Raw genomic sequence first — 24,709 nt, forward strand, 5'->3', positions numbered from 1 at the left:
TTCACTTAGCATAATCTGCTCTAATGCCACCCATTTCCGTGCAAATGCCATGATCTTTTTTATTTTTTTAGTGCTGAGTAATACTCCATTGTGTATAAATGCCACATTTTTTTAATCCATTCATCTATTGAAGGGCATCTAGGTTGGTTCCACATTCTAGCTTTTGTGAATTGTGCTGCTATTAACATTGACCAATCACATTTTTATTGAGCAATTAGGCACTGCTGATGCAATATAAAAAAAAAAACAAAAACCCAGACATGGTACCTGCCTTTGTGTTTCTTACAAAATAGAATTTAGAGGACTGTTTGCCTGTTTGCTTTGTGGTGCTGGGGATTGAAGCCAAGGTCTACTCCCATGCTAGACAAGTACTCTGCCACTGAGATAAACCCCATCCCTTTTTATATTTTTAATTTTGAGATAGGCTTGCTCAGTTGCCCAGGCTGGTCTTAAACTTCTGGGCTCAAGTGATGTCCCATTCCAGCTTCTGAAGTAGCAGGGACCACAGGTGCCCACCACCATTTCTAGCAAAGGGACAAGTTCTTAACTGATGGAGTGGTAAAGAGAAGCATGTTTTGAATACATATATCTGGCACTCACTCTGGGAAATTCTGATTCTGGGTGGACTCAGCAGTTTTTAAAAATTCCCCAAGGGCTGGGGGTGTTCTTTAAGCAATGTGGGTGTGTTTAGTTCACTTCACTTTAGTGATAAAGTGCTTACCTATATTTTTGGTTAAGAAATTCTCAGAAGGAGGTTTTTGTACTCGACTACACTGTTCTTGATACCATCCTGCCTTGAACTATATATTTTCCAAGCTAAGCAACTCATAATGTGAGAACAACCTTGTGTATAACTGCTCACATGAGAACATCATTAAATAAGGGAAACTATCAAGGAAATTTCCTGCTGCTTCATGCTTTATTCAAATTGGTACAGTTGGATTCTAGGGTTCGTGTCACTGAGACCCACATTTAGAGAGCTGGATTTGTAATAGTATTAATGCTGTTCACAAATGTTTTTAGTTTTTCTGCCCTTCTCATCCTTGGTAGAATTGTACTTGCCTGCCTTGTTGAAGTAGGTAGCTCATGTGGCATTGCTGTGGCCAATGATTGTTTTTACTTCTGGCCTAGGTACTGACAATGTTTAAAATAGTGGTTATACAGTCAGCCCAGGTTCTTGAGTGACCACAATTGAGCAATTACTCTGCAGTCCCAAGTAGTTCTGTAGCATGAGTAAGAAACACACCTGTGTTGCTTAAAGAAACTGAAATGAGTTACTGCAATACTAGTCTGCCTATCTCAAGGGATACAGGATTCTGGCATGAGTTTATGACAGTATGAAATTTAATGGTGACTAATGTAAACCCACTAACTACAGTTGAAAAGTTAAAATTGTACAGAGGAGCAGATCTGGTTCAGATATTAATGTGCATTTTTCTCTTTTCTAGTCTGAGAGTCTCCTTGGAATTACTGACTGTGTTCATTGTTTCTGAGGGTGGACACAGTGTGTAGATGTTTTACCACCTTGAGGAAAGCTGGTCTTCATAAGTGGAAGCAGATGATTCTGAAGGCAGAGCAAAGAGGGAAAAATATGGATTATGGATGATACCACTGAGTTGTTGGAGCAACCAACCCTGATTCCTATCATAACATTCCAGTGATAGAGGTCAATACATCACTTATTGTTTAGGCCAATTTGTGATGCATTTTGTGGAAGATACAAAGATATACTTCACAGATTCTCTTTCAAGGAAGCAGAATAATAGGCTAGCCCTTTTTGCCTGACAAGGAGGTTGCACTCCCATGGGCAATACTTAAACTAGGGCTCCCTCCCAAGATGCCTGCAGATTCTTTGGACCTGAATAACAGTTTAACTTCTTCCTCTGAATAATTCTACTTCCTCCCCATTTCCATATCATGATCTGCTGGAAAATCCAATCTGTGACAAGTTTTCTGTACATCAGGCAAAAGAATTCTGAGATTCCATGAGATACTTTGAACCCAGTTTTATCTAGAGGAAAGAAAATGCACTCACAATCTTTCTAATTTTAACTCTGTATTACGGAAACTTTCAAGCATATGCAATAAATAGATTATAATTAAACAATGATATAATAAATAACAAATATTTATCATTTGTTACCCTCCCACATTATTTTAAAATAATCCCTAGACAATATATAATTCTTTTCATAAATACTATAGTGCATCAATGTTTTCTTTGAAATGGAATGAAATGCCACTATTTTTCTCCATTCACCTCCCAATCTAACTCTTATTTATTGTCTCATCATTTCTTCCTTTCCCCACTACTACAGTTTTTTTTTAAATGAAGTGTTTCAATAGGAAAAGGGTCAGGGGCAGTAATAGTAAGGAATGGAAGAGCCCGGAAGTAATCGTGGAATCCATTCATTCTTTGATTCACTAAGCAAACATTTTAGACTTACTGTTACTGGGGCCCAGGCCAGAGGCCTGAATCTAGGGTCCTGACTAACTGTACTTAAGTCACCAACCCACATCAGAAATAAGTGAAAGGTGATATAAAAATGAAAAACAAATTTCATGACCATTTGACCCAAACTGGGAAGGCAGCTAATCTGCCTTTGCCCATACTACAGAACTACAATTCACAGGATCAAACACCCAGGAAATACACAAAGGTAGATTCAGCCAGGCTGTGTGATCAAGAAATATAATTCTGGTTCTTTGACTTTTGTTGCATACTTCTGGCACCAGGCTGGGGTTTTGGGGGACACTTTCAGCTCTCATTCTCAGCCTGAAATGATCACCCATAGGAAGCTAGGATAGAGAAAATAGCTTAACTAACAGGTTAGCAGGAAATGGTAGGGACTGAGGAAAAAAATTAGGGGGTTCTTTGAAAATTTCTAATTTTAAGTGAGCCCCATTACATTATCATCTCCCAAAGTCTTAGGGAAACTCAAGTTTTGTCAATATAGGTGGCTGTTCAGATAGGTGCCACAGTGCTGTCTTTCATCAGATCAACCAGAGGGGGGCGGGGAAGAAGAAGAAGAAGGAAAGAAAAGTAAAAAGGAAGGAAAAGAAACAAGAAATAAAGTTTAAAAGAGAGAATCCCTCACCACCTTCCATTAGGAGTGATATCGTGCATTTTTTTTCTACTGGACAGAACACTACAAGATTTGTCCAAGTAATTCCTTGAAAAGAATATTGAGGCCAAGATAAGTAAACTGACTTGCTTAAGGTCATAGGCTAGTTAATATTTATTTATTTTAAGGAACTTGGTCACAAAATTGTGGAGTCTAGCAGTCCAAAATCTGAAGAGTAGGCAAACAAAGTGGATTCATAAGAGATGATCTTGCAACTTGAGTTCAAAGGCTGTTTGGAGGCAGAATTCCAATTTCCTCGGGGAACCTACCTCTTTTTTTTTTTTTTAAGACCTTTAACTGATTGAATGAGGCCCACTCAAATTATGGAGGATTATCTGCTTTATTTAAAGCCTACTGACTGAAATCCTAGTCGCATCTAAAAAATAACTTTACAGAAACATCTAGAATAATGTTTGATTAAATATTTGGGTACTGTGGCCTAGGTAAGTTCACATAAAATCAACTATCACAGAAGACAGAGAATAAGACCTTCAGTATATGCAGATGAGGAGAAAAATAACTCAGTTCTTAATATGCTATTGCTTCCTTTGCTATCTGGAAAAGGTGTGGTACCATGGATGAAGTTTGAATGCCATTGAAAGAATGGACTTTAGGAACTGTGACATTTTCAAGTCCTAATTTCCTCATTTAGAGACTGGATAATTAGCCGGTTGTGGTGGTGCACACCTGTAATCCCAGTGGCTTTGGAGGCTGAGGCAGGAGGACTGCAGGTTCAAAGCCAGCCTCAGCAAAAGCAAGGTGCTAAGCAACTCAGTAAGACTCTGTCTCTAAATAAAATACAAAATAGGGCTGGGGATGTGGCTCAGTGGTCGAGTGTCCCTGAGTTCAATCCCCAGTACCCGCCCTCAAAAAAAAAAACTGGATAATAAGAAACACAAGGTCACACGGTTTAGTCTCCAAGTCTGTTATACTCAAATAAACTTTTAGACCTATGCAAATTGTGCCTGCTTCAAACTCTTTTTTTTTTTTTTAAAGAGAGAGTGAGAGAATTTTTAATATTTATTTTTTTTTAGTTCTTGGCGGACACAACATCTTTGTTGGTATGTGGTGCTGAGGATCGAACTCCGGTCGCACGCATGCCAGGCAAGCGCGCTACCGCTTGAGCCACATCCCCAGCCCATGCTTCAAACTCTTAAAAGTGTGATATGAATGATTTAAAATTTGATTAAAACATCATATTTTCATTTAAAATTGATAGACCCAACCTGATCTTTTATTAAAATTGGGAGCCATCTTGCCACAAAGCGATGAAAAGATAATTTCGGCTTTACTATAAATTACTGCAAATTCTGAACCTGCTTGGAATGCCTGCCCTTGTCTTGAACTCACCCATGCCTGGCTCTCTGACCAGATAGCAGCCCTCTCTGAAACTTTAGTGACACCTCATAAATATTGGCCTTCCCTGGCCAGACAACGACCCTCTCTGAGGCTCTAATGGTCCTCATAAATTCTGATGTTGGGGCCAGCAAAAAAAAAAAAATGTAAACTACCATTAGTGTGATGCCTGTCAGAGTTCTGTTATCTGTAACCCCCCCTTTTGTGTAACTTGCTGGGCTATAAAGCTGGGCTGCAGGAAAGCTGAGGCTGCTGTTTTGTTCCCGCTGTTTTGGGAGGGAAAGGCAGCCCTGCCGGTCGAAATAATAAGCTTGCTTTAATTTGATTTTAATTGGAGTCAGTGGTCTTTTCTTGTGTCCTGGTCTAACAAAAATTAGTTATGTTGATAGCAAACGATGGGGAAACATCATTGGTTGAATGAAGAAACTAGGTGAGCTTATAACATGGAATTGAATTATTTTTCCATTAAGAGGTCTGTCTCCCTTATCAGACAGGAAGATCCTCGAAGGCAAGGGATTAATTTATTCATTTTTGTATCCATAATGCCTGGCTGAATGTCTTATTTGAATAAATACATAAATGGAATTAGGAGGCTGAGATTCTAGAACTGACTACCACTGGCTAACTTTATGACTTTGGGCAAATTACTGAATTTGTATCACTCATAAATTTACTAAAAATATCACTGATGCATTTAATGATAGAATTGGAAGAAACTTCAAATTTTATCTGTTCCAAATATATTCTATGGGTCTATGGGATTACTGGTTCATTTGGACCACAGACCCATTACCAATATTTTAATGATAATAGTAATAATAGCTATGGAGTTTTGTAATATCCCCTACAGCAAAGGTTGAACAGTTAAATTTTTTTCCAATTAAAAGAAGTTTAAATGAAAATTTTCCATGTAATTGGCAAGGCATTTGCAGTTTATGTTTACCTTCTAGAGCTGCTGGGATCAGTTACTTATTCCTGTGCAGTCAGTTAAAATTGCAGATAGAGATCACACATTACCAAATGCTTCTTTGTCAGTATGAGAAGTTTGCCAGGGGAGGGATGTTTTAGAAATGAACCCAGTAGTGCCCACACCAGAGCATTCTAAGGATCATCAGAATTGTGAGGCATCTGCTAGGTTATACTGGCCATCTCTCTCCTAGACTGGGGTTGTTTCTAGTCCTTTGCACTTAAGAGCAATGACCTCAAAAGCTAATCTGCTTTTACCATACTAACACTTCGAGGCACATTTTGGAAAAGGGGAGAGGTGGTGAGCATTATAAAGCTCTACTTCTGATCCTAGCATTGTCATTAATAGTGTGACTTTTAGTTGCTTTTCTGGATCCAATTCTCCTTACCTGAAAAGGCGAGAGGTTGACTAAAAGAACCTCTAGAGTTCCTTCCCCCCCCCCTCATAAATTTTTGTCCTAAGGATAAACTCTCAGTTCAACTGGTCTCGTGTGTGTGTGTGTGTGTGTGTGTGTGTGTGTGTGTGTATGTGTGTTTTTTCTGGGTTTTCCTTCCTTCTATAACCATTTATTGAGTGCCTCCACTCCTCGAGAGCAGGGCCTGGGTTTTATTCATCTCTCCCTCAGTACCTATCACAGTGCTTTCAAGTAGGGTTAAAGTTGATTACTATATACGAATTTATCTATGGAGATGCTCACAGTTCCCCTGGGAAAGTACTAGGCAACATCAATTAATCACGGAATTAAAAACCGGTTTTCAACTTCCTGACACTTATGTAATACAATAGCACAGAACCGAACGAATATTACCATTCATAGCTACGAGTGCTTTTAATATACTAGTGCTTTCATGTATCACCTCAAGTCCTAGGTTGCAGGTATGGGTTCTACGTTTCGCAGAGGCGTAGAGGTGTTAAGTAACTTGCCCAGGTAACTAACACCGTTAGAAGTGAATCAGGTAGCACTTAATCGCTGACAGTGCAACCGAAGATCCCGGCTCCCCGGGTAGGAAAATGAGAAAACACACACACACAAGAATAATCTTCGAATTTCTCGCAGAAGGTCTGGCTACTCTGTGGAAGACTGATGAATTCACGCAGGGGAAAGTGGCTAAGTCGCTGCAGAGGGCAGGCCATATAGGCTGCCAAACAAGTGCGGGTCGCGGAAGGCAGGGGAGAAAGAAGAAAAAAAGGAAGACGGAAAAAAAGAAAAGTTGAAAAAGTCCTTCTCCGGGTAGGCTCACACAGGCAGAGGTTAGGCAAGCAGGAAAACAGAAATTTACAAGTAGGATCTGGAAAGCGCCGGGATCGCGCAAGAACCGAGGAACAGGTCGGAAGTGACGCTTACTAGCGGAATTGAGTGCCTAGCTAGACAGCGGGCCGGGGCGGAAGTTCTGCCGGACGTGACGTATCGGAAGTTACTCCCGGAGGAGGCACCTGGTTGCAGAAGGCGACGTAATGGGCGGGGCGGGGCGTCTATGGTGTATGGGAGCTTTGGATCCCCTGCAGGTAACCTTCGGGCGGGAACTGATCCCGGGTGGAGGTGGGACCTGGGGTCGATGTCTTGGGTCGTTCCTGACCCTGGGCTTGGGCAGAGAGCTCTCACATTAGGTAGTGATTGCAGGAAGGCTCCTTGAAGAGACTCCCTGAATGGATAGGAATACAGAAAACTCTTTGGAACAGGATCGTGGGGTCGAGGTCTTTGACGGTCTTCTACTCTTCTAGGAATCGGTGGGTCCTGACCTCAGGTCGTGGTGGAGAGATGGAGTCTGGGCACTGAGATGAGCTAACGTAGGGCTCACTTATCACCTACCCCGACCCGTTATGGAAGTAGGGGACAAGGACTTCTTTTCGTCTCTGAATTCGTAGGACAGTGCCTTGCCAGTTGTAGGTGTCTATAGACGCTATCAGAGGCATAAATTAATTACTGGATTAAAGAACCCGATTCTGGTTTAGCAGGACAACTTCTACCATACCTCAGTATCCCTACCTCTGAATGTAGACATGATTCCAGTTTTCTTACTAACCGGTAATTTGTGAGTATGCTGGTGTAAGAGACATACAGGACATTGTTATTTTGTTTTATTAGAATTAGGGAAATTTACACATGTGCATTAATACTTTTCTCCGAGTGGAGAGGATAAGGCAACTATTTAGCTTCCTTCAGGTTTCTTTACTTTTCTGGGAAGGACTTTTCAGAAATTGATCCCAGGGAAGTCTTAAAATGATAAGCTACAGTTGGATTACTGAACTGCTAATGGGTATCTTAAGTGCTTTCTTTTCATCAATATAAGCTGATTTCCTTTTTGTTAATATTTTCTGAAGTTGGGGTACTAGATGTAAATGAGAATGATTTTATAACTAAAATGGAAATAAGAACTTATAAAAATCCAAAGGTTTCACCAGGTGTATACACATAAGAAACAGTTGTGGGAGGCCCCAGAAGAATGAATCCCTGAAGATTATTTTCCTTGTAAAAAGTGCCCTCAGTGGGCTGGGGATGTAGCTCAAGTGGTAGCGCGCTTGCCTGGCATGCATGGGCCCGGGTTTGATCCTCAGCACCACATACAAACAAAGATGTGTCCTCCGAATACTAAAATAAATAAACAAATAAATAAATATTTTTTAAAAAGTGCCTTCAGTGTCATGAAGGGAGGCATGTACCTGAAAGTCAAGTACTGTAACCAGATTTTTGTTGTTGTTAAATAGAATAAAATGCAGATGACACACAGGCTAGATGATGAGATCTGGGCATGAATCACTATCTAGATGCAGTCCCAGTGAGGTATTTGTGTGTATGGAATAGCTAGTGAAATGTAGCTCTTGAGAAGTTCCAGAATCCTATAATTAGATTGGTGAGAATTGTGTAGAAACCCAGAATTTATGCCATATTGTTGATTGTTTGTGTTGTATGTGTATGTAGTTTGCTTTTTTATTTTTTACAAAAAAGAATTAGTTAGCATTTTTAGATTTGAAACCTAAGACGTTCTTAAAATAGGTTAAAAACCCCAAAAGTAGACATGTAACTACATAATTACTATAATTAAAATTTACAAGTTTTTCTATCTTTAAATCTTTTTCTGATTTCTCAAAGAGTTGGTATGGAAATCATACCCATCTTTGAAGGCTGTTACTGTGGTGCCTTGTTTACAGTACATATAAATGTGATGCACAACAGTGTTTTGAGATCCTCTAGGTTAAGTTAATATTGTCTTAGTCTAATTTTGCCACCTCAGTTTGCTGTTCAATGTTATGTCCACTAAACTTTCCACATCTGAGTATTTAGTAGTATAACTATTATTCATGATGGATTGGCATCCAAGTAGTAACTTAGTGCATTGACATTCTTGAGGTTTTCAGTTTTTACAGAGCACTGATATCTATGGACTCTAACATGGACTTCATTTAAAGAAACCCACGGACCATTAATGGACAAAAACATGAATCAATTTGTATTGTGGCATTCAAATCCTAGCACTTTGGGAGAGGTAAGTTATTGACTGTGATATATGTTAGGTGAGATAGTAGAGAAGTCCTGGATGGGCCAAGGAAATTTCAGGATTGTAATTAAAAAATATAACCTGAATACCTATGTTTTTTAGTCAGCATCTTCCCAAGAGAGGTTTGTTTTGTATGTATGAGGCAATTACTATATCTTTGTCAAGTTGATCAGAAATTAAAGAGATTGACCAACTATGTTGTATCTGGAAGATTATTTCTCTGCTTTCTTTTATGGGGGAAGTGGTATCTCCTTTCAACACTTTAGAGCCTGGTAGAAATAAATAAATTTGCAGGCACCCTGTATAAATTAAGCCTCAAACAGTCATTTAAATCATGTTGCTTCCAAGTTCAATTATTTAATAGTATATGTCTCAAATCTGCTGATCCGTTGTGCCTTAAGTTTAAGTAACGGGTCCAAAAAAATGTCTTTTTTTGGTTTATCTTGCTTTATTTATGCTATTTTCTTTTCATTTGTTTCTCCTTTGTCTTTTTCTCTCTCATGATTCATTCTCCCAGCCTTTAAAGCTTCACCTTTTTCTACTTTATGTCTTATAATTCATTAATTTGTTTATTTTCAAAACCTTAAATTGTAACTTTGTGTGATAATAATTGGCACCTTAATCACTAAGCATTTAACCTGTAGTTTTTCTGGCCTCCTTTGTAGGTATTCTGGCTTCTTGTTTAGAATTTGTCATTCTAATAGCAGGTATTACTTCTCTTAGGGATTCATGTTCATGTGTATTTGTACTTGGACATAAAAATTCCAAAGATATTAATCACCATATTGTTTGAAATTAAAAAGCAAAATAAAACTAGAAATAATAATAGACATGCTTCAACAGATGTCTGGTTAAATAAATGCTTTCATGTAGTATTGTAATTTACAGCTATTAGGAAGAATGAAGTGGATCCAGATATGCAGATATGGAAAATTCTAAGACACATTGTTAAGTGAGAAAAAAATATATATATATAGGCTGGGTGGGGCTGAGGCAGGAGGATTACAAATTTGAGACCATCCTCAGCAATTTAGTGAGACCCTCAGCAACTTAGCAAGATCCTGTCTGAAAATATAAAGGACTGAGGATGTAGCTAAGTGGCAAAGAGGCCCTGGGCTCAATCCTTAGTACCATAAATAAATAAATAAATGCATACATACATAAATAAATGAATAAATGGAAGCTGTATGTATAGTATGTTTCTATTTGTGTTTATTTTTATTTTGAGACAGGGTTATGGTAAGGCTGAGGATGGCCTCAAACTTGTGATCTTCCTGCCTCAACCTCCCCAGTCAGTAGGATTACATGCATGTTCTGCCACCCCACTTGGCTTTCATTTGTGTTTTAAAGAAGCATATATTTAAGCCAGGCATGTAATTCTAGCTTCTTGGGAGGCTGAGGCAGGAAGATCCCAAGTTTGATGCAGCCTGGGCAACTTAGCAAGACTCTGTCAAAAGAAAAAAAAAAGCATATAGAAAATCTCTTCAAATATGTATAAGGAGTTATAAATAGAATTCCTGGAGAAATGAGATGAGCAGTCTAGAATAGGAAGAAGACTAACATTTTTTTAAATGTATGCTTTTTTCTGATGGATTAAATTCTTTACTCTGAGCATGTTCTTATTTTAATGAGATTCAGAAACAAGCAGCAAGGCCTTGGGATAATTTAATAAATATGAGCCTATTACTATTCTTTATGACTTTCTGTTCTTATAATTGTTTGCACTGTTTAAAAGGAGAAGGATTATATGGTGCATTAAGGTTTTTTTTAGAGCTGCAAGGAAGATTTGGTGATATTATAATAGGTTTTAAACCTTGACATTAGAGTTTACTATTAATGAAAACTTACAGAATACTGATACTTAGTTGCTGCTGAATTCAATATTCCTGTACAGTATATAGCATGTCGCTAACCTGATCAAGTGATGTGGTAGTTGTTTGCAAGCTACCTTTGTATTGCTTTGGCATGGTTCTTCTGAGCTTCTCGGTTTTGCCGAATGGAATGGACTTTGTTTTATCTGAATTGTTCTTTACATACTCTCTCTCTCTATTTTTTTTTTACTGGGGAAGAGGCTAGGGATTAAACACAGGGCCTTGCACATGCTAGGTGGGTGCTCTACTACTAAGCTATATCCCCAGCCCCTGGATTCCCAATTGTTTAAACAAGTCTTACAGTTATTAGTTCACTTTGTTCTTGATGCTTAGAAATGGTAAGGGATTCCAAAAAATGGATTGTTCTCAGTTAGTAAAACAAGAAAGATAATTTGGATATACATGCATAATCTCATTTGATTTTACTTTGATTTGGCTGATTATTTGCCCTGGACTCAGCAGAAATGTCTGGTGACTTTTACTCCTCTAGCCACCTTTCTTACAAACCTTTATTGTGAGACATTTTGTAATAACAGTAATGGGTGATAAAATGAACTATATAAAAATAAAAAATCTTCATTTCATTAGTAAAGGGATTTTATTCGAAAGTCAGTTGAAATGGGTTTCATACCTATATGATGCCACTGATTTTTTTTTGTCTTGTTCAAATCATAATGAAGGTCACTAATCTAGGGTCTGAACCATGATGAACAGAATAGAATAGGTTATGATATGTCAGGTATTTATTTATATTTGTGGATCTGGAGATAAAACCCAGAGCCTTGTATATGTTAAGCAGTTACTCTGCCACTAAGCTATACCTCCCTGGCTATTATATTATTTGTTTTTTAAAATACCTTCATTTTATTTATTTTTATGTGGTACTGAGGATCAAACCCAGTGCTCTACCACTGAACTACAACCCAGACCATATATATATATATATATATATATATATATATATATATATATATATTTATACATTTTAATGGAGTTTTACTTTATTCCCCAGGCTGGTCTTGAAGACCTGGGCTCAAGCAATTCTCCTGTCTTAGCCTACTGAGGAATTGGGACTACAGGTGTGCATATTTTATACCATACTTTCGAGAATTTTGGGTATAGTCATCTCTGTTAAATGATGCTTTGTTTCTGAAAATCCAAATTTAGTCCTGGAGAAGATATAGAACTGGTCAGGAGTGGAACAGATTGTGTGGAGAGACAGGGAAGTCTATAGAGTTGCTTAAACAGAGTTTGACCATCAGAATGTTATAAGGGGTGGGGATTCTCATTGTACGGGACAATCTACTAGATTATTTTGATGGTCCCTTTCAAATCCTAAAGTTTCTTTTATAATGCAATAAACTGACTTATTATAGAAATGTTTATATTCTGTTACCCTGTTATTACTTAAGTAATTACCTGAATTTCTTAATTTTTCTGTTGCTTGGTTTCTTCATTTATTATCCCCATATTCACAACTAATTCTTGCAATTGTGAAGATTAAATGAATTAATCTATACAAAGTATATAGAATAGATTGTAGACTCAGCAAATATTATTAACACTTTTTAAAAGCTTAAATGTTTCTTGGGGAAAAGGCAAGTTTATAGGAGCCTATTTTTAAAAAAGGTGACAGTGAACAAAAAGTTAATGAAATTAAAAATCCTCTCTAAACAGAGTAAAGTGGGGTGGTGATTGAACAGATGCTGGCATTCCTCTCAGGGCACAGGCTGTGTAATTATTTCCTGTGCTGGAATTTCAGATCGATATAACTGTTCTTTGATTACATTGTACTCGTGTTTATAGTATTTTTGCTGTTTTTCATTTGAACCTTGCAAAGTGGTCAGAATTTTTCCATTTGAAGATTTGTTACTTTCATTCATCATTCAAAAAAATATTTTCCAACCATAATATTCCTACTTCAACTTCTTTCTCTATTCCACAAAATCAACTTCATTTTATACTGTCTCTTCCAACAAGCATTTTGGCTGTGCTTTCAGAGATCAAAAGCTCTGTAAGACAGTCTTATACTTTGGATAATGATCAAAGAGATTCAAGAAATTATTAAATCATTTTTATCTGATTACTGCCTCTACATGAGTCTGTAAGAATTTCAAATTCTGTTGCAATTTGTAGTGAAGAACATTAATCAAAGAGATAAGTCAATGAATATATTTTGTATATTATGGCTTTTTAAAATAGTTTTCATTCTTTCAGCATTGTATCTAGTGATCTGATTAATTATTGACCAAAGAACTTTTTAACTTCCCTTTTTAAAAACAATTATTAGACTTGCTAGTAGAATTTTTTTTGTGTGTATGTTTTGTTTTCAAGCATCAAGTACCAAGTTTTTGAAGACTATGACCCACCATACCATCATTATGCATTCAAGAGTTGAGTATGAATAACTACATCAAGATTTAGATCCTCTTCAAAAGCTTCAAGTGTCATCTGCATTAAAGCTGTCCATTGAACCCTCTCACAAAAATAAAAGCTGAAAGGGACCCAACTCCATTAACATACTTTAAAAAATATCCCTTCCTCTGACTTCAGTTTCCTTGACCATTAGGGTCTTTCATATTGCTTATGTTCCTTTAGACAAGAGCCAACAAAATGGTGTATTCCAAAAAATATGTTCTATGGCCATAAGTTTTTCTTGGTAGGACAGAATAAACTTGGCATAATAAGTTTGGAATTAGGTCTTTTATTGTAGCCTACAAAAAGTTGGATCAAGAATATGAAAATGAGACTTAAATGTTAAAAATATTTGAAGTTAGTAGAGTATATGCTTTGCATGAGTAAGGCCTGGATTCAATCCCCAGCATCAAAACCAAAACCAAAAAGCTTCCCATATATTTATGAGGTTAGATTACACTCTCTATGTGTTCTAGAGAAAAGAGCCCCCAACCTGAAATTTGATGGTTTTTATTCTATCTCTGCCTCCACCTCTTACTAGCTATAATGATAATAGGGAAAGTCATTTAACTGACCTTATCTTCATTATCTGTAAAGGAACTTGGTATTTTCCCTGCCTACCTCACAGGGTTGTTGTGAGGTTCAAATGAAATAATATACATAAAAAGACAATAAAATGTGCAATACAGATGTAGGGACATGTGTTACATGATTGCAAATCATTCTTTCTGCTCATTGGCCTGGGAAGGTAGGTGATTTAAACACAAATTGAAAGTATATATTATGTCCAAGCTCGATATGTGGAAATAAGGCTACATTAAACTTTTTTCTCCCTCTGAATACTTAGAATACACTTATGGGCTAATTCTGAAAAGGAGGAAGACTACAAATTTCCCTTAAATTATAAATTGGCAATGATGGTGTTCTAAAGTAATTAAGGGTTGTAATATATTAGCAATTTACAATGTCCATTTACTAAATTGTGACCAGTATTTTTTAAAAATGAAGAACATAGAGTAGAATATTTCACAATGCCTCCCACATAGGAAGAGTAAATAATATTGTTTTAGTTATATGTATGTTTGAATGTGTGTACAGTTGGTTATTAAATAAAATGATTTTTTTGTGTGAGTTGCAATTGCAGTTCTTCAGTTCTTAAAGAATAATTATAGTACTAATGCCTTTCTACACGTTTGAATTCTCAAAATATTCAGCATCTCTTTTTTTAAAATTTTTTTTAATATTTATTTTTTTAAGTGTAAATGGACACAACACAATGCCTTTATTTTTATGTGGTGCTGAGGATCGAATTCAGGTCCTGCCCATGCTAGGTGAGCGCTCTACTGCTGAGCCACAATCCCAGCCCCAGCATCTCTTTTCACAACATGTAGCTATTTGTGATGAAGGAATTAACAGTATCAATTTAACATTTAGTTTAACTGAAATACTTTTTAACTTCATAGTAAAGATAAACCTCATAGGCTTTGATACTATTTATTCTGACACCCAGACTGTTAGAGCATTTATGTGGTTAGTTTAACCTCTACTAGTGGAAAGATTGTGTTAAATTTGTTTAAAAAACTTTTGTCTTTCTGGTCTCATGGTAAATAAACTCCCAGTTTTGTTTAGCATTGTTTGAGGACTAACTGGAGAGAGACTATAGTGGATACAGTTAGCATGACTAGGAATTTGATGGTCTCTAAAAGAGAAAATGCAGTTTTTTTCTTTCTCTGAGTAACTGAGTTTATCTTTAGATTAATTATTTAAGATCAGTAAATCTCTGGTGTTAACTTATTCAGTCGTTTCCTTTAAAAACATATCTACCTCCTTAGTGATTTCATTGGTTAGGAATAGGTGACTTTTGCAGTACTACTCAACAATAGGAAATGGCTTCTTCCTCTAAGGGTTGTACTTTCCAATTTAGTGATGAGGCAGAATTCTTTATTTCTTTACTGAAGTGCTATATTTGGTACCCTGAGGTTGCTTAAACTTGGATAAAATGTTGTACAAAGTACTGATCTTCTCTGCTTAAGAATATTATAAAGGTACAGAGTATTGATTTTCTCAAGTTTAAAAATTATGTAAATGTATAGTGTTAGCAATGTGGATCAGGAGATTTAATGTAGAATCTAATTGCTTCATTTTTCCAGAAGAGTAATGACCAAGCTTCTTTCATTGGTGGAGACAGAACAAATTGCACATATTTTGCAAATTAAGTATTATGTGTACGATAATTTGCAGTTGTGATATAAAGACTTATAACTATACATAATGGACTTTTTGTTGTTCTTCCCCCTACCTCCCCACATACGCTCACACCAAAAATCACATTGATGTTTGCTACCTCTCTATATAGAAAATATTAGTACCTATGCCAAAGTTTAAGAAATGTAATTAGGCAACATCAGCCATCTGTGTCCTTCTTCCTCAACCCTCACGAATTTAATCTGTCATCAAATTCTCTTTTTAAAAATATTTTTTAGTTGTAGATGGACACAATACCTTAATTTATTTATGTTTATGTGTTGCTGAGAATTGAACCCAGTGCCCCACACAGTATAGGCAAGTGCTCTGCCACTAAGCTAACCCCTCAAATTCTCTTTTCTATCTCCTAAATATCTTTCAGACTACCTCTTTGTTCTCTTTCTGTTCTCACTTCTACACCCTTATTCTATTGTCAATTTTACCTGCACTTCCACATTATCTCTCTGCTGGTCTTCTATATTCATTTTTCCCTACTCCAATATAATTGCTTTTAGAGTAATCTTTTAAAAGTTCAACTCTAATCTTTTTTGTCCCCTAATATAATTATAATAATTATTATTATTTGTGTGTGTGCTAGGGATTGAACCCGGGGTTGCTTCACCACTGAGCTATATCCATTTACCTTTTTATTTTTTATTTTGAGATAGGTTCTCAGCTTTGTATTTGATATACCCTATACCTGGAATGCTCTTATCCTAGATATCTATGTAGTTTAATCTTTCATCTTTTCCAGGTCCTTTAGGATATATATATCTGATATATGTGTGAGTGCCACCTTCTCAATAAGACCTTCTTTGAGTATCTTAATTATATGGTATTCCTGTTTTCCTTCTCTGCTGTATTTTTCTCCGTGGTAGTTACTATCTGGCTCTTCATCATTATTTCCCCAGGACCAAGAACAGGTGCTGACACAGTAGGCACTTAGAACATATTTATTCAATATATGAATTTAACCTGTATTCATAAAGGTGCATATTTGGGACAATGGGACCTATAACTCAAATTATGACAGTTAAATGTTTCAAAATGTTTTTGTAAAGGCTAGTTAACTAAATTTATATACTGCCTTGGTCTAAAGAATAGTTGAAATGTCTTCCAAAAATATTTATAGTGCAATGGAAGGAAGACATAAAGAGAAAAAACAGACTATAATAGTAATATTAAAGTGGGTAGAGTTAATGTGCAGAAAGTCCTGCATAGTGGCAAAAGGCAGGTTGTGGGGCTGGGGTGTGGCTCAGCGGTAGAGTGCACACCTAGCACCTGGGAGGCCCTGGGTTCAGTTCTTAGCACCGCATAAAAATAAATAAATAAAATAAAGGTATTGTGTTCAACTACAACTAAGAAATAAATATTTAAAAAAGGGCAAGTTGTAAGTTTGCTTCATTATAGAGCTTGCTCAGAAGTAATTATTGCTCAGAAATGATGACTGGTCTGGAATCATGAACTTTGACCTGTGGCATGGGTCACAAATACTTGAGCCACAAACTCTAAAAACCTATTTAACTATAAGAGATTGTGAAATTCCTTTCCTAGAAAAAACTTGCTTTCTGTATTTGGAAATTACCTATTGGCATAAAATATCACAGTGGGTCCATTGTAACAAATCTGCAATATCTGAGTGATGGCAGTTGCTCTGCTTATGTCATGTGGAGGATGTTTCCAAGGTTGATTCAAATTTAGTAACTGGATGTTTTTGAAAGTCAGCTGTCAAAGATACCAACCATCACATAACTGCTCTAGTTTCTCCTACTCTGATCATAAAATAGTATGAAAGTCCAATAGTTGTGCCTGCCTCTTTTTTTTTTTTTTTGATACTGGGAATTGAACCCAGGGGCATTTTTACCACTCAGCTACACCCCAGCCCTTCTTATTTTTTTAATTTTGAGACAGGGTTTCATTACTGAGGTTCTCAAAAAGTTGCTGAGGCTGGCCTCAAACTTTCAATCCTACCTCAGCCTCCTGAGTAGCTGTGATTATAGGCAATTACAGGTGTTCACCACCACATCCAGTTCCTGCCTTCTTTTTGAGGTAGATAATTAACTACTTAGAAATAGATTCTTATATAGTCAACAGCTGAATTGGGGAGGACAAATGAAAGGGGGTGAATTAGGCTTTTAGAAATCTCTCACCAATTTAATAACCTAAATCAGAGCTATCTGATGTGTGTGTATAAAGTTAAATGGGACATTATACATATAGTACATGTCTTTCTGTTCATGGTATGGATATTAATTCTATTTTGTCTTTTTTATCATTTAAAATAAAATATGAAAATTGTGTTGATACCTACAGAGATAAATAAGCAGGGCATGCTGAGGTGATTTGCAGGATTGTAGGTAAACTCTGCTGATCTTTCTAAACAAAACTGGTATTTTGAATAAAGATGAGACTATTTAGCTATAACATTTATAACACATGTTAGCTTTTTCTATAGAAAATATGTTAGCTCTTAAATGATTTTTTTCTTTGATGTGGAGATAAACAGTACTTTTTGAAGTGAATTGTCTGCCTTGCCCCATTCTTTAGCTTTGAAAGAGAAGAACTAAACCAACAGTAGACTTTTAGGGAAATACTGTAGTGTGTGTGTGTGTGTGTGTGTGTGTGTGTGTGTGTGTGTGTGTGTGTATAAATTTATGTTTCACATATTTCAAGGAGAAGAAATGAGGACATGCTGGGTGTGGTGGTATACGCCTCTAATCCCAGTGGCTTGGGAAGAGCCTGAGACAGGAGGATCACAAATTCGAAGTCAGCCTCAACAACTCAGTGAGGCCCTGTCTCTAAATAAAATACAAAATAAGGCTGGGTATATGGCTCAGTGGTCAAGTGTCTTTGAGTTCAATCTCTGGTACCCCCCAAAAAGAAATGAGAACATATTATAAGAACACACAGAACCATTAAAATGAACAGTGCACATAAGAAAAAGTAATTTTGCCAAAAGCATTATGTTGCCTTACACATTGCTGACTAAATTATCATATTCTATTTAATCTATAGCTATACATTATTTTATATCCTTTGAAATGTTTTAATCAAATTTTCCCTACATGTTTGTATGATGGAACTTTATGTTCATTTTTTTAGAAATAAGCATCTCTTCTTTTTGTCATTTGATAAGTAACAGGAGAAAACCTAAGAACAGACAGAATCACTGGGGTAAAAATAATGCAGAGGTCATCATATCTTCTAGCATAAATGATGTAGAAGCAGAACGATCTTATTTTCAGTAAAAGTGTTGAAGTGGCAGAAAGAAAATATCTCCCAGCTTATTTGCTGACACAGATTTTGCCATATAGTGAGGATGAAAATATATCTGTACTTTAAACTTAGCATTTCCCAATCTGTGTTAACTCAGAATGCCTGACACAACTAAAAGAGACAATACAACCCAAAACTGTCCTGTATTGACATAAGTTTAGAAAATATAACATTTCTTTTTAGAAATTTATAACACATGTTAGATTTTTCCAATTTATGTATAGCCATAACTTTTTTCTGCTTATAAAAATCTGTTAACAACCTTTGGGATAGTCTTTTAGGAAATGCTGTTTAGATTAAATCTAAAATAATATATACATTATATATCTGTGTGTATGCATAGACATACACATAAAATACAAAATGTATCCACAACAATATTTGATTTAAAAGTACTAAATAGATGTTTATTAAGTGAATTAATGAGTTAATCTTGTGTGGAATTGCTTAATTAGATATACATTTTTTTATTTTTATTATTTCATAGTACTTGAGATTGATCCCAAAGGCACTTTACCATTGACTACATCCCCAGTCCTGTTATATTTTTTATTTTGAGACAGGGTCTCAATAAGTTGCTGAGGGTCCTGCAAAATTGCTTAGGCTGACCTCAAACTTTCAATCTTCCTGCCTCAGCCTCCTAAGTCACTGGGATTACAGATGTGTACCACAAATTTCTGAATATTGTCTTAATGTGGCTGCATATAAAATAAAGTTGCAATTTATACAAAAATCAAAGTAGTTTTGAGATCATGGGGAAAAATTTGTTTAAACTAAGAATTTTTCAAAATGTTAATATATATTATACTCATTCAAATAATTTTTATTGAATACTTGCTATTTGCAGATATGGTGTTAACATGTAATTAAGTATTCATACTTTTGACAAGTTTGAATTTAGTAGTTTGTTCTTCAGTGGAGTTGTGGTTTGAATTTGATTTGAGTGTGTCCCCAAAAATTTACCTGTTAGAAAATTGGTCCCCAGTGTGGCTATGTTGAGAGATAGTAAAACTTCTAAGATATGGAGCCTCATGGGACGTAATTAGGTCACTGTTAGGTCACTGGGGGCATTACTGTTGGACTAATTTGTTCTCACAGGGCCAGATGAGTTGCTACAAGAATGGGTTATTATAAGGGAGTTTGGATTCTCCCCTGAATTTGTTTTTCCCCATATGTAGGACCTGCCATTCTCACATGTGCTCCTGCCATGGTGGTGTCATCTACCATGAGGCCTTCACCAGAGCTGAGCAGGACTAGGCTCTTGGGTCTCTAAAACTGTAAACTAAGTAAAACTTTCTTTTCTTTCTACATTGTTTAGCTTTAGATATTCATTATAGCAATAGAAAATAGACTAAGATAAGTGGAAAAGATATAAATGGTCAAAATATTGGTAGTATCTTCTTCTGAAGCCTCCAAAACATTTAAAAATAAGTATGTATAAAATGGTAGCTAATTTAATTGGAGAAAGTTAGAGAACAGATATAAATAAATAGAAAAATTACATAGAAAACACAACAAGAGACAAGGATGACTTCCAAATATTTATATCTTATATTACCCATAACCATGTGGTTTTACTAATATAGAAGTATATTAAAATGTAAGTGGCAAAACTGAAAACTCAGAAGCACATGCATCAGTATTAAGAAGAATATCTTGAAAAACAAAAAGCTAACCCATGAATGTGAAGTTGGCATAGATCCAATCCAAAGGGAAAAATACCAGTATATGCATTGTAGATTCATGTATAGAGTGAATACAGAAATTGAAGCAAATACCAAGATAAAGAAAATTTATTAAATCAATTTAGAGATGTTTTAATAAGTATGGAATATTAAAATATAATAGCATTTTCTTAGGTTACAATTTATGTCAAAAATAGAGAAAATTAACAGCGTTAGTAGACAGCAAGTAAATGAGACAGTATGGTTTTATGTCAAAAAACATTTGTAGATTTTGGTGAAAGTTGAAAAATAGAAATCTATCAAATCTAAGAAATATTTTATTGAATTATGAGAAGAAATTTCTGTTGGGAAATGTCTCGAGTGAATGTGAGACTAACAATGATAAAAATCTTAATACTCCACAAAGTCATAAATTTACTTGAGCCCACTAGAGATTTGAGGTCACAAGGCAATCAAATGAACTGAAATTCCAGAGAGACAAGCTCTTCTGAGTAGATATGGGACACAGGAACTTTGCTATCTTTGACAGAGCACAGAAAAGACAGCCACCAAAAGAGTGAATAAGAAGAAAACAGCTAAGATTTTAATGAGTTTTTAAATACTTACTATGGACTAGAATAATACTTTTGAATCACTCCCCAGACAAAACGAGAGTGTCTTAGTTCATTTTCTGATACTATAAGAGATTACTAGAGACAGAGTAATTTATAAAAGAAAGAGGTTTATTTAGCTCACAGTTCTGGAGACTGGAAGTCCAAAATTGGGCAACCCTATCTGAGGAGGGTCTTGTGCTGTGTCAATGCAGTGGAAAAGAAAAGACAAGCAAGCAGGCATGTACAGAATAGACAAAACACAAGGGGCTGCCTAACTTTGTAAAAACCCATTGTCGAAGTTACTAAGCCATTCTGGCAAGAGTTAACTACCCATGTCCTTGAGAAAGGCTTTAATCCCTTTAATCCCTTGCCACTTCCTCCCACCACATCCTCCAGGGACTGAACCCAGGGGGCGCTCTACCATTGAGCTACGTCCCCACCTCCTTTAAAATTTTTTTTTCTTTTGAGACAGGGTCATGCTGTGTTGCTGAGGCTGGCCTCAAATTTGCAGTTCTCCTGCCTCAGCCTCCAGAGTCACTGAGATTACAGGCATGTGCCATTATACCCAGCTCATTAGTCCTTCTTAATGACCTATTTATATTTACCTCTTACCACCACCTCTTAACACAGTTAAGAGAATCGGGTCAACATGATTTGGGGGCAAAGAGCAAAATGTATTCAAACCACAAAAGGAAGTCTCCATTCACTGCATTAGTTTCCTAAGGCTGCCAAAACAAAGTACCATAAACTGTAACGGCACAACACAACAGAACTTTATTATTACAGTTCTGGAGGCTAGAATCTTAAACCAAGGAGTTGGCAGGGCCATGTTCTCCCTGAGGATCTAGGGAAAAATATGACCCATGGTTTTCTCTAAACTTCTGGTGCTTGCTGCTGGTCCTTGGCAGCCTTTGGTTTGTGGCAGCATAAATCTAATGTCCCCCTCCATCTTCACATTGCTATGTTCCCTATTGTCTGTGTCTCTATTCTCTCCCTGCCTGATTCCCCCTACCACACACCCCGGCCTCATGACCATCTTAACCATTTTTAAGTATTCAGTACACCGGTGTTAACTCTATGCACATTGTGGAGAAACAGATCTCAAACTTTTTCAACTTGCAAAACTGAAATTCCCTACCTTTTGAATAACTCCCTTTTACTCCTCCCCCAAAGCCTTGGCAAAGACCATTCTGCTTTCTATTTCTAAGAGTTTGACTGCTTTCGATACCTCATGTAAGTGGAATTGTGCAGTATTTGTCTTTTTGTATAATCTAGACCTTTTCTCCAATTTTTTAGGTTACCTTTTTTCACCCTGTTGATCATTTCCTTTGCTGCACAGAAGTTTATAAGTTTGATATAATCCCATTTGTCTATTTTTGGTTTTATTACCTGTACAAATAACTGCCAAGAAATTATTGTCAAATACAATATTATGAAGCTTTCCCCTCGAGGTTTTTTCCTAGGATTTTTTTTATGGTTTCAGATCTTACAGTTATGTCTTTAATCCATTTTGAATTATTTTTTGTATGTTGTACATGGTAAGAGCCCAATTTTATTCTTGTGCACGTGTATATCTAGTTTTCTCAACACCATTTATTGAAGACTCTCCTTTCCCTATTGTACAGCCTGAGCACCCTTATTAAAGATCATTTGTCCATATATTATTAGGCTTTATTTCTAGGATCTCTGTGCTGTGCTATTGGATGATGTATATTTATTCCAATCCTATATTGTTCTGATTACTGTAGTTCTAGTAATATGTCTTGAAGTCTGGCTATATGAGGCCTCTGGCTTTGTTTTTATATCAAGATTGCTTGGGCTATTTTGGGCTCCTTTTAGCTTCCATTTGAATTTTAGAATGTCTCCCCCATTTCTGCCAAAAAATGCCACTGGATATGGATAGGGATTACATTGAATCTGTAGATCATTTTGAGTGGTATGGACTTTTTCATAATATAAACTCTTCTGTTACCTGAAGATCAGATATCTTTCCATTATTTGTGTCATCTTCAGTTTCTTTCAGAAATGTTTTGTAGTTTTCATCATACAGGTCTTTTGCTTCCTTTGTTAAATGTAGTCCTAATTATTTTATTCTTTTTGATATCACTGTAAATAGGATAATTCTCTTGAGTTTCTTTGTTTGGGTTGTTCATTGTTGGTGTGTAGGAACACAATTGATTTTTATTAACTTCATACTCTGCAACTTTGCTTGCTGAATTCATTTGTAAGTTCTAATAGTTCTTTCGTGAAATCTTTAGGGTTTTCTACATATGAGATCATGTCAACTGTGGACAAAAATAATTTTACTTCTTCCTTTCCAATTTGAATGGCTTCTATTTCTTTTTCTTGCCTAATTGCTCTGGCTTGAACTTCCAATATATGTTGAATAGAAGTGGTGAGAGTGGGTGTCCTTGTCTTATTCCTGATATTAGAGGGAAAGCTTATAGTTTTTCACTATGGTCTATATTGTTACCATATATGGCCTTTACCATATTGAGGTAATGTGTTACTATTACTAGTTTGTTGAGTGTTTTTCCCCCCTAATCATAAAAATGTGCTGAAGTTTGTCAAATGCTGTTTTTGCATCAATTGAGATTATTGTGTGGTTTTGGCCTTCTCTGTGCTAATGTGTTGTATTCCATTGATTTTTTAAATGTTGAATCATCCTTGTATTCCAGAAATAAATCCTACTTGATTATGGTGTATAATTATTTTAATGTGCTTTTGAATTCAGGTTGCCAGTACTTTTTTGAGGATTTTTACATTAATATTTATCATAGATATTGGCTTCTAGTTTTCTTGTAGTGTGTGTCTCTGATTTCAGTATCAGGGTGATTCTAGTCTTATAAAATGTGTTTGAAAGTGTTTCTTTTTTCTTAATTTTGGAAGAGTTTGAGAAGAATTGATTTAAGTATTTTGTAGACTCTCTAATTAAGCCACTTGGTTCTGTACTTTATTTTTTTTGTGAGATTTTTGATTACTGATCCAATCTCCTTACTAGTAATACATCTTTTCATATTTTTTAGTTTTTCATATTTGAGTCATGGCAGTTTGTATTCTAAAAATGTATCCATTTTTCTAAGTTATCTAATGTGTTGGTGAATATTTTTTTCTGCTTGTTATATGGTCTTTTAAATTTCTGTAGCATCAGATATACTATCTTCTCTTTTGTTTCTAATTTTTGTTATTTGGATCTTCTCTATATTTTCCCCTTAATCTAGCTAAGGCTTTGTCTATTTTGTTCATCTTCTCAAGAAAAATCAGTGCTTAGTTTCATTGATTTTTTTCATATTCTTTTTCTATTTATTCCTGCTCTAGTTTTTATTATTTTCTTCATACTACCAGCTTTGGGTTTAATTTGTCATTCTTTTTCTAATTTCTTGATATAAAAGGTCAGATTGTTGATTTGAGACTTTTCTTTTTTGTTAAGGTAGACACATATCCCTAAAACCTTTTCGCTGTGCTGATTTTGTTGCATATTATAAGTTTTTTTATGTTGTGTTTTGTTTTCATTTTTTCTCAAAATGTCTTCTAATTTCCCTTGTGATTTCTTCTTTTGCCTGCCAGTCTTTAAGCATTGTTTATTTTCCACATTATGTAAGTTTTCTTTTTGTTGTTGATTTCTAGTTTCATTCCATTGTTGTTGGAAATGATACTTGGCATAATTTCAGTCTTATGAA

The 24,709-nt window shown here is 35.8% G+C and overlaps 1 protein-coding gene across 5 annotated transcripts in view; it reads left to right on the forward strand.

Moving 5' to 3' along the window:
- Positions 1 to 6,848: 6,848 nt before the first annotated feature.
- The window catches only part of Map3k13 (mitogen-activated protein kinase kinase kinase 13), a 168,701-nt gene continuing 150,840 nt past the window's right edge, over positions 6,849 to 24,709 (forward strand). For 2 of the 5 annotated variants that reach the window (XM_040270166.2, XM_040270169.2), the window contains exons 1-2: positions 6,849 to 6,954; positions 8,806 to 8,933. The gene's annotated coding sequence lies outside the window, so the exon portion shown is untranslated. Of the gene's footprint in view, positions 6,955 to 8,797; positions 8,934 to 11,828; positions 11,896 to 13,150; positions 14,363 to 24,709 lie in introns of those variants that run through there. The other 3 variants (XR_013436698.1, XM_078043816.1, XM_040270168.2) reach the window with 3 other exon arrangements.

Source organism: Ictidomys tridecemlineatus, chromosome 3 (assembly GCF_052094955.1).
Source record: "Ictidomys tridecemlineatus isolate mIctTri1 chromosome 3, mIctTri1.hap1, whole genome shotgun sequence".
Classification (NCBI taxonomy): domain Eukaryota; kingdom Metazoa; phylum Chordata; class Mammalia; order Rodentia; family Sciuridae; genus Ictidomys; species Ictidomys tridecemlineatus.